The sequence below is a fragment of the Lichenostomus cassidix genome, chromosome 4 (genome assembly GCF_008360975.1).
Source record: "Lichenostomus cassidix isolate B80296 chromosome 4, HeHo_3.0, whole genome shotgun sequence".
Taxonomy (NCBI): Eukaryota; Metazoa; Chordata; class Aves; order Passeriformes; family Meliphagidae; genus Lichenostomus; species Lichenostomus cassidix.
Genome location: NC_139484.1, coordinates 12,351,616 through 12,362,834, shown reverse-complemented (window position 1 = coordinate 12,362,834; position 11,219 = coordinate 12,351,616).

Genomic DNA, 11,219 nt, shown 5'->3' with positions numbered 1-11,219 from the left:
TTCTTGGACCTTGGACTCCTGACATATTTTTTGGATGTATTTCTTGTATCATGTATTTCTTGCTATCAAGGCTGAATTTCCTTTCTGTTATGATTGCTAATACAGGATCTATAGTTTTAAGAAAGTATCTGTTGATACAATCCAGTACGGAAGAGGGTATGAAACATTATTTATTTTTACACTACTACATACAAAGAGTGAAAGTGAACCACTGTAAGAACAACAATAATATATTTCATAGCTCTAAAAACATGAATGGAGGAGATATTTTATCTTTTCCCGTTCTGAATATGTTATATAAGAGCATGATTTGCTTTTGATGAAGACCATAACTTCCACTGATGTTAATAGACAATGAATTAGCCTAAAAATACAATAAAAGAAGTAGTTCACAATTTAGATTCAGACTTTGAACTCTGCAGTTAAAACTTACATAACACAAGATACAAAGAACAAAATGTTAGAAAACTGTCATGTAGATATGGAGGTATTCAAGATGCCCTGAGATCTTTATTCTGGTCAATGTTGCCATGCCCTGCCCTACAAATCATGTCTTTTCTGCACTGCAGACTGTGAACAAGTGAGGGCTCAGCCTGGATCCCACTCACAGTTCACCCCAAGCAGGAAAGAAGAAAAAGGTTTGCATGTGATCCACACAGCTGCCATTCAAAGAAAGGGCAAACGCTCAAATGTGCGGATATGGGATCTAAATTACTAAACTCACTAAACTTTCAGGCTCTGCAAAGCATAATAGCAAATGTAAAAGAAATGTGAACAGCACCAGCAATGGAAATGTGAATCAGTGGCAAGGTTGTGAAAAGGTTGTTTCCTTTTCAGCCCTCATATTAGTGCCTGCTGATAAGAACTGATAAAGTAAATTTTATATGTCTTGCAGTCTTTGGAAGGAAGCAACCATGCTTGATTTGCTGAGTAACAACTAAGATATCAAAATATTTTTAAATTCAATAGAAATCTTCACTTAGAAACTGTTAGACTATCACAACAAGTTTATATTTATTTGTTTAATTATATGCAATATTTTATCAATATAATTATATATATTTAAACCATTAACGATCACCCCCACAAATAAAAAAGCCAAATCTAAGAACTACCTCCTCCATCAAATTCCTATGTCTTACCTCCCTGTTGCAGATGGTGTTTCTCGCCTGGCCAGTGGCCATGGGCCACCAGAGGGAGCCTGCACAGCTTCACAAACTGCACAGGCACAGGGAGAGGGACATAAGGAAAACACGCTGAGTTGTTTCTATAGATCTTGAAGAGGACAACTGAAGTCTTCTCAGGTTGCACTGAAACCTTTCACATACAACCCAGGCTTCGTGGGGCATTATGTTGCTGCTTCAATGTGGAAAAGATAGGAAGCTATTCAAAGTGAATGAAGACACTGGAAAAAGTTACAGTAATCACTTGAAAAAGGAGACAATAAACAGCTAACGATTTCAGCTTTACATAAAATTAGTAAAAAAGGAAAATAAAAATTTATAATATAATTCCATCATATTTCTGGTTTTGTTCTGTCTGTGTAGGGCCTAATCTGCCTACACTGGTAGAGACTTCAGAAAAGGAATTATTTCACTTCATATAGGCACAGTAACGGTCGTATGAATAAGAAAGCAATGGACTCTCTGTACTTCTACTTCTCCACATATTTTATATTGCTTTAAAAAGTCTTTATGAATTAAAAAAAAAAACTTTTGATTATTCTAAAAATAAGAAAACTGAACACAGCTTAATGATGCATTTACAACTTTCACCATCCACTAGTCAGTGGATGCTTTTTTGAAGATTTGTCCTTTGAATATCTTGTATTTATATTCAGAGAATTATAAATGCATTCAGTAATTTCTTTTCAAGCAACCCTGTGAAATGCCAGGTTGATTTTTATGAAAGTGGTAAGATTGATTGAGCCCTCTTTCAGAACAAATTAGAAATTTCCTGTGATGACTCTGTTGGAAAAAGATCAAAGGAACATCTCTCTAATGGTATTGATGGTTGTTGTGATGGCAACTGTGTATTTTCCTGCAGAACACAGGAATGAAGAAACATCAAAAGGGAAATGACGAAAGGGGGCAAGAGATGAAGGATGGAAGGGAAATGATGGCCAAAGGCCAGGGGCACTGTTGGTAATCAGACTGACCAGAAGCTATGTGCAGTGGTAAAAGAGGAAACAGAAAGGACGATGTGCACATGAGACATCTGCAGCTTGAATTCAACCTATTACACAACATCCACCAGGGAAACTATGAGTGACTTCTAACACCTGACAAGAGAGGCCTGCTGCCTTCTTGAATTGCAACTTGACAGCCAATACAACTATTCTCATTGACTGTAACAGAGCAGCACGAATAGATGGCCATTTACTCCACACCTGCATGCCAGAGGGCAACTAAGCTCATTAGAGGCCTACATCCAGACTATGATTTCTTCTCAATCCAGTAACTGTTGGATCTATGGAAAAAGTCAAAAGATAAATTTTCCCTCTGACAATTAGTGGGAACAAAAAAGCTATCCTACATCCAAGTGTTTTCACTCACCTTTGACTCCAGCTACTCCTAGGCTGCCATAAAATGTGCTTGTTTATTTTCATAAGTCCTCAAGTCCTTTACATATCTTTCCCAACATCATCCCACACTATAAATGCCTCAGGTAACTGGAAAAATTGCTACAGGCTGTAAAACGTTAAAAGTTTTCTGCCCCTCTGAATAAATAGTCACTATGATTTGGCCAGTTTTCAAATTAGAAGTTTCAAGGTGTTGGGAAACTATAATTTCAAGTGTATTTCTTCCATTTCCCACCAGCTATAACATCAAAGATTGCCAGAATGAGAGCTAAGAACCTTCAATTTTAAAAAAAATTTCCAATAATGTCTCATCATAACCACAAGACATCCCTTGTGCCATGACTAGAACAGCCTCAGTTTAATTGCTCCTGCAATATTGCCAATTTGTTGCTGGAAAATATTCATAGTATTAGATAATTTTTTCTTAAGGGTCAAGTACTGCAGTCAGTAGAGTCTACAAGAATCATAATTTTTACTTCCCAAGAAACTGAAGCTTTTGCATGGTGCATCTGACTTACATCTAGGAGTATCCAGGATTAGAGAAGAAAGGAATTAGAAAGACTCAAACAGATCTCGTGTACTTAAGTTTCACGTGATTCTTCTGGGCCAGGCACAAGCTATGGGCTTCCTCTCTGTTTGATTTTCTGATGATTTTCATTTTTCATTGTTGGAGGTGGTGGTGCAGTACTGTAATGTTTTATCCAAAGCAATCCAAGATTCAGAGCCTCCAAGGCATGGTAAATACCATGCAAAGGATCTCTTATACCTTTTCCATCTGCTTCTTCTGTTGGACATTTCAAGTGCCCATGTTACTAAAAAACTTCACAGAAAACAAAGAATGCTTTTCACTGAACATTTTAGTTGCTGCATTGGAAGACCTTATATTGTTCAAATCAAAAGATTTGACTCTGACAAGTCAGTGGTATCTTCAGTTCCTACCTTCCTAATCCAAGTAATAAAAGAAGGCAGTAAAGGAGGTATTTTAAGGGCCCTAAACCACATGAACACAAGCCTGTCTATATGAGATCCGACATCATGGCCACTTTGCAGTGACACATTCATATCTCTTCACCCAGATGATGCTTCTTTGCACATTTAGTGTCTTTTACAGGGTACTTCTGTTCTCTCCCTTGCACTAAGACAATGAAATGTGTCACTGTGTCCCACGTAACATACAACATAAGTGATGCTCTGTACCCACATGCCTTGCTATAGCCATGTAACCCATTTAAATAAAGAGCAACAATTTTCAAACAGGAAAAAATGGCAATAGGTTAATTAAAAAACTTAAAAGCTTGGAGCTTCAATTTAAAATTTTTGTTACCTGCAATGTTTAAATAATCAGATTATCTCCGAAGAATTGCACTAGGTTCACATTACAAATTGTACTGGTGGCTCTGAAATCAGGTTGGAGTTTGGAATTCTCTAAGTTTGAGAGATAAACTTTTCAAGTTTAAACCCTTCACACCACTTGTGACCTAAGTATTTCAGTGTACTGCTATGTTTTCATATCAAATTGTATTTGCATGTATTTTTAATATTTATACAAGAATGTCCAACTGAGATGAAATGTTCTGTTGATAGGAACACCTGCTGTGTTCTACATTATTGGAACATGCTAATAATGGGAACTGTCTGCTGTATTTTAAAAGAAAAGGATTTCCCCCTACAGTTTAACTGAAATGGAAAGGGGACAGAATATGTTCTTCACTGAGTAAGGAGGTAACTCAGCAAAGGCGATGCATGTGTGTGCTTCATAAAGGTATTGCTTTACTTTCCAAATATAAAGTAACAGCTTTGGATGTGGGAAGGAGTGCTATGTCTATTCATTTCAAAACATGACCACTATTTATAGCATTCATATATTCTCATTTTTAGATCTCTACTTAAACATAATTGTCTACCATATCCATGATTTTAACTGCCTAACCCAAAATTATTTTCTCTTCAATTTTTAGAGGATAAACAGAAGAGGCACACAAAATCATTATGTAGCCAAAGATGCCGTGTGCATATATGTACACCACATTTATGCAGTATCCACAGATATACTGAACCTATGCTTATGGTGTTGACCTTTTATGAGGAACAAAATAAACACATAAAACTACTTAGGGGTCGATTCAAACACCAAAACACCTCTAATGTATTTCAGTTTTGAGTCCTGATTCCATTTAATCAAAGATACAGGAGGAAAACAATCATCTCCAAGGGTCTATAACACTTTCCTATTGTATTGTCTAAACGTGTGGTTCAGATACAAAATAGGTAATACGTGTGGTGTGACACAAGTTTAGATGGCAAGAAATGCACCAAATTATTCATGAACAGCATAGCAATTAAAGCATACCAAATGGCTGCTGCTAAAAGCATTATTATACAAACACCATTTATCCTACACAATTGTTTCAGAAGTGTTTAAAGATGTGTATATATAATATATATAGATGCATATGCATACATGCATGTGGATAAGCATTTTATACATACTTACACAAACATGTACTTCTGTATTTTGGCATTTAATTTTTCATCCTCCTGAATTCAAGTATGTTGTCAGTGGACTTCGTTAACTATATAGGTTTCAAAAGTAGAGCAAAGAGAAAGCAGAGCAATAGAATGATCAACAAAGGAAAATTCCAGAATGAACATCTGTCTGGAATACAAGTATGCCATTGTTTTTAGGTTTACTATTGCCTGGCTTTTTAAGCTAAATCTTTCATTTCTAGTTGTATTAGTCAAACACCAGGAAACAGACATTGCACCATAGCTTCCAGCTAAGCTGTCTACCTCAACAATAATTACTATTCTTTCTCTTAAAACAGCACTAACCACAGCCACAGCCAAAACCCATATGACTAAATGGCTCCTCAGCGTGCACCGTAATTCTAATTCTGGTGATAAAATCTTGGTTCTACCTTTGAGGATTTCAAAAACACAACACTGCATACAGTTGCTGGGCATCATGTCTCATCTTCCCCATTCTGCGCAAGCATAATGGGTGAAAGGGCTCAGAGGAGCAATTGTTATTTTTCTCTATCATAAAAGTCAGCAGCTGCCTGTTTTCACTGTGTAGCTTTTATTTCACTGCTTGCTTGGTGTCCAATAATCCCTATGAGCCATGATGCTGGAGTTTCACATCCCTGAGCCACTTTCACACAGCCCACACACCAGTCAGCATCCTGCTGCCACAATAGTTATTTCCAAAAAACCTGTTTCGAAACAGTATATTTAAAAATAAAGGCCCACAGAACTGCTCTATGCTAACAGAAAGAACAGCACAATTTATTCTGGAGCAAGGAAACATGTCAGGAAAGTCAGCATTGCCTGAATCCTTTGATTTTGTATCTGCACATGCGCCATAAAACTCTGTACATGAGACCTAAAATAGAGTAACTTGCTCATAGGATAGGTGTGTGAGAAATATGGCTCCACTACAAGGTTATACACATGTACTCCTGCATGTAGGAACTGATAAAAGAAGGTGTGATGTATTACCAATAAGGGAGAAAAATGAACTTCTGTTGTTCCCTGGAACATAGAAAAGCAAGAAAGAAAGGTACTGTATGTCTGCATTTGACTTTTTGTACATCCAGTCCAGAACATTGTCCCTGATAGTAGTTACCATTAGAATTTGGAATCTTGTCCTGCGTTTGTAATACGAGATTCAATCTCACTTCCAAAGTTTTTATTTCTAAGTACTCTAACTTTGGATGTGTTTCTATCAGTTTTCAGATCTGCATAATTTTTGACCTTGATGCCACTCTAGCTAGAAGCTACGTGAGAAGTATTTAATGAAAGTCACTTTGCTGACCTATGACTCAGAGGGGTAGCTCTGAATCACTGTTCCTCTGAGGGTTACTTGCAAGGTATGACAAGAACAGCTTCTGGCAACTTGGGTTACCAAGAATATGGAAATAGAAAAAGCTGAGACGTTTCCTCTGCCCTACAGTGCCACATCCTTTTTCACACTGACATAGCCTCTGCCCTCTTCCCTGAGCTGGTCACACTCTTGCCCTGGTCCACCACAGCTTGCTCTGACCCTGCACATAGAAACACACTGCAGCACTCACAGTAGGTCAACACTGGCAGCCACGACCTACCAGTTTCTCCAAAAGGCATCAGAAGGAGGCAGCAGTAAAGAAGGCAGAGGGGAAGAGAGTAGTGAGGGATGGAGACAACTATTGTGCTTCATCTTCAGAAGCTTTGGGTATTTGGGGGCTTTGCCTAGTTGGGGTCCTCCTGTTGTCAACCACTGCAAATCAGCCAAATGTGGGTACATTATGAGTCAAAGTTAAAAGTTCAAGCAAGCAGCATTACAGAGTGATCACATTGTTCTGATTGTGCAGACTGCACAGGCAGACTGCCATCAGCATAAACCACAACAGACACTGCTGAATCAGCTCCTTTTCTGAGGAAAATGAAGCTAAGCAATCTATAAATCCCAGCAGCTACCCCATGCCAGTCCAACGGAATCACACACACTTTCTCCCCAAACTCCTTCCTTCCATTTTCATTTAGTCAGCAATGAAATGCAGGGAGATTATTCATCAGAAAAGAACTCATTAAAATATTAACATGAGGGCTGTTTGGTAGATGGGCTCCAATTCATACAGAAGCTGCCTGCATTTAAGGAAGGCTTCATTAAGGCAGCTACTTCCAAGCACAAGAGTATTCGATGGGGAGAAAATTGTTTGGATCATAAGCAGATGGCATCTATTTTACCTTCTTATCACTAAAAGAAAATAAATGGTTGTTACTCTTACTGCCTGAGATGAGTAATAATTAGACATCAATTTTTATTCTAACTTATCATGTATGCATATAGGAAAGCTGACTCTGTGATCATTCCCGTGGATCTTTGGAAATTTTGCTCAATAAACCTACGACAAGATCTGGTCTGTGAGACAATAAACACCTCAGATCTGTACAAATTCTAAAAGTGGCCTGTTCCTCAGAGAATGATTTCTCTGTTCCCAGTGCATAAGCTAGAGGATGAATGAAGCTCTCATTCTAGTCTGGGTTTTGTATCTTGCATTCATCTTCATTCATATTGCCTGCCTTTTGCATGAGTCTCATAGCCCAGCTGTGCAACAGTCCCAGCATGAACAATTCTGTCAGTAAAAATGAAAAGCTACATGAACACATATTACAGTAGCAGTTACAACTGATTCATAGAATGTAAACAAACACAAAACCATCTGTAGCTCTCCATGTAAAACTAGTTAAAAAATGAAGTGCAGAATTGGGCAGACATATTCTGATTGCTGTTAAATTTGTGATTGTAGACATATGTCAGATATTAGCTTTTATTCTATTTCGCCTTACACAACAAAGGCTATTTGTTCAAATTCAGGCTATAGCACATCCTCAGATTACAGGAAACAAGCAATGGCCATTCCCTAAGTTCCCTCTTCAGTATGGGTCTGCAATCACTAGCCAACATCTCTACTGTCTATGATAGACTGTTTCCACTTTAAAAGGAATTGCTGCTAAGTATGGCTTGCTGTGATTATATGCTTTGTTATGTATCTTTGATTTTATTTTAGAAGTCCAGCTATTAAGAATATCAGAATATCAGATCTTCTTCATTTTCCCTCTCAACCTGTAATTCAGAATGACTCTAACAGGCAACTACAACACTCATCAAATGACATTAAAATCTATTGCAAAGAGAGGGGATGGGTAGACAGAGTGAAGGACAGAAAGACAGATTTCCTAGTGCATACTGTGCCATGTGGAAAATCATATAATTTCGGCAAATCATGATACAAATATTTATTCATATTGTGTGTGTGTGCGTGTGTGTGTGTGTGTGCGCAAAGGAAAATAAAACATCACCTTCTTTCTTGTTCACGCCTCCTCTTCATAAAGCAGAACACCAGCTGTCCACCGTAATAGAAGACGGTTCTGGCCATTTTGTGTACTGAAATGCTACCCATAACCAAAAAAATGGCAGCATTTTATTGCATTCTGCCTGGGTTATATAGTCCCCAACACTAAAATATGTTCTCCAGTGGCCTAGATATCAGGGCGCAGATGAAGATCTTCAGTTTTTAATTAATAATACATCGTGCACAATCTGAAAGGCTATCTATAATTAATGTATCAGTGTCTCAAAAGCAGTCATTCATACATTATATATTCAGACAAAAAATTATCTCACTTTTATTTTCCAATAAAAAGCATAAGATGTTACTATGTACCCTCCAAAATGGAACAGTGCTACCCAGAGCTTTACAGCGCTCAAAATGCCAGGTTCCACCTCGTTCTCTTTGCTACAAGAGGCTAAAGGTGCAAAAGCATTACTCTACTGGGCATCTCTCCCTTTCTTCTACTGGGCTTTTAAAAATGATCAGGCCACTTCTTGGATAAGTGCTAATTTACCCATAGAGTGCATAGCAGAACAGATAATGTGAGAAAAATAAGTTTATCAAAATGGGAGGATATTATTTAACAGTAAGGGGTTTCCAAGCAGGACTTGAGAAAAACTGATTATGGTAATATACCACAAGAGTTCTATAAAATAGAGGGCCAAAAAAGTAATTTTAAAAATACAAATATATGCAAAGCTATTGCATATAAAGCATGCTGAATATTAAAAGTCATTCTCATCTTGTTGTCCTATTTTCCAAGCACTCACCCACTTATGGGCACTTTAAAAAGGAAAAATTAGAAAATGCATACTGTATATGCCAAACACATGACTCTTAAAAGTTGCTTTCAATGCTGTATTTTCTCCCAATCTCTAGCAAACTGCAAAGCTAAAAATTCCTGTATTTTCTGCCTCTCACTATCAAGACACAAAGCCTAAAACAGTGATATCAGGCTACACGGTGTAAAGAAAGTCGGTCTCTGTTACACCTCAGTCTTTGCATTTTATTTTGCAAAGCAATGTAGACAAGATGCCAGCAGGATCAAATGAACCCTCCCTCCTGCCTCAGGTGCTGGAGAAGGCATTTCTAGGAGGCTGGAAGTTCCAGTAGTCTGACAGACCATCTGAACTCTTTCTTTCCAGGACAGAGGGAACTAACTCATATTTACAATTGCTTTGCTGCAGCTCCACCAGAGTAGATGTGGCACCAACCAAAGTACAAGTTGTATTGTGCCCCTCTTCCATGTTCTACACTCCTAAAAAACTTCGCTTTTTTCCCCCTGAAGTACTGAAAACAATCCAGCCTCAACAGAAATTCAGTCCAACTGAGTTAAGAAATATTTTCCAATCTCATAAAGGCAAGGAAATAATGAAGCAATTAATATTTGTGATGCATCTGGACATATGATTACTTGTATGTAGTGAGAGGGTGAGGTAGATCAGGATTCAAAAGATAAGTTTCAGCAAAGTTAGAAAAGGAGTATCAATCCACACAGAGAGAAGGTGTAAAACTAATTTTTCAAATGTGGAATTAAAGTTACCATCTGAAGTTTGTTACCTTAGAACAATACTACTTTGAAGAAAATAAAAAAAACCAGTTCAGCATGACCTATAAGCAAACAATCTAGAAGAGAAACATAAAGCCTTGAGATTCCCACACTTCACTTTCCAAGGAAGCCATAGAATGGTTTGGGTTGAAAGTGACCCTAAAGATCATCTTGTTCCATGCCATGGGCATGGACACCTTCTGCTAGACCAGATTGTTCAAAGCCCCATCCAACCTGGCCTGGGAAATCCCAACACCCACTAAGAACATTTTGAAGATTAGAAGGAAAAAATTACAACTGGGCAGGAAGAATCCCACTGTGACCCAAAATGTCACCATCTGTACGACAATGTAATCTTGGGAAGACATTGCTTCTTTCTTAGCGTAGAAACATACCAGAAGGGTCAGTGCATTTCCAGTCACTTGTGCCACATGAACTGCCAGAGCAATTGATGGATTTAGGGTGGATACCATGGCCTCCAGTGGTACAGGAACAAACACATTTTTTCACTACTCCACAGCTACAGGCAGTGCAAGTCATTTTGGCAGCAGGAAGATGAAAAAAGCAAGTCTGAATGGCTGCAGAGCACCATTAAACAAGCAGAACACATAATTTGGCCTGAAGACAGTACAGCTCAATTTTAAAACACCATCTTAACCTATTTAACTGCATCTAGTTTGGCTGCTGAGTTGTCCAGGAACTTAATAGATTATTAATTACAATTTAACAGTGATGGATTGAGCAAGGAAGGCCTGGTGGTTTGGTGTTGAAGAGCGCAGACACCAGCTTGAACAAACTATCTCAAGTCACAAATATCCAAAGAAGTCCCAGAAAGATATTTCCTGACTGAGGCAAACAGCAGCAGGGACATGCAGGCACTGAGATGGAAGTGAGAGTCTGAAGTGTCAAGCAGAAGAAACCAAAGACCTGATAACACCTCTTCCAGCAATAAAGCATCTTTTGCTGAGCAGGCATGACAACACATAATCTGAAAATATGTATGAGTGACAGTAAATCAATTTATACTATAGAAGAAGAGTTCCCCTATTTCACAGTGGGGATTTCTAGCTTTCCTCCATAAGGTGTGTGATGATCCTTCCCGTGGGTGGTGACATCTCTGAAGGCTAACCCTTGAGGCTGAGCAAAGAGATTTGCCCACAGTCATTGGTATAGGTGAGTAATATCAATTTCTGCTTGATAAGCTAGCTCTGCTATT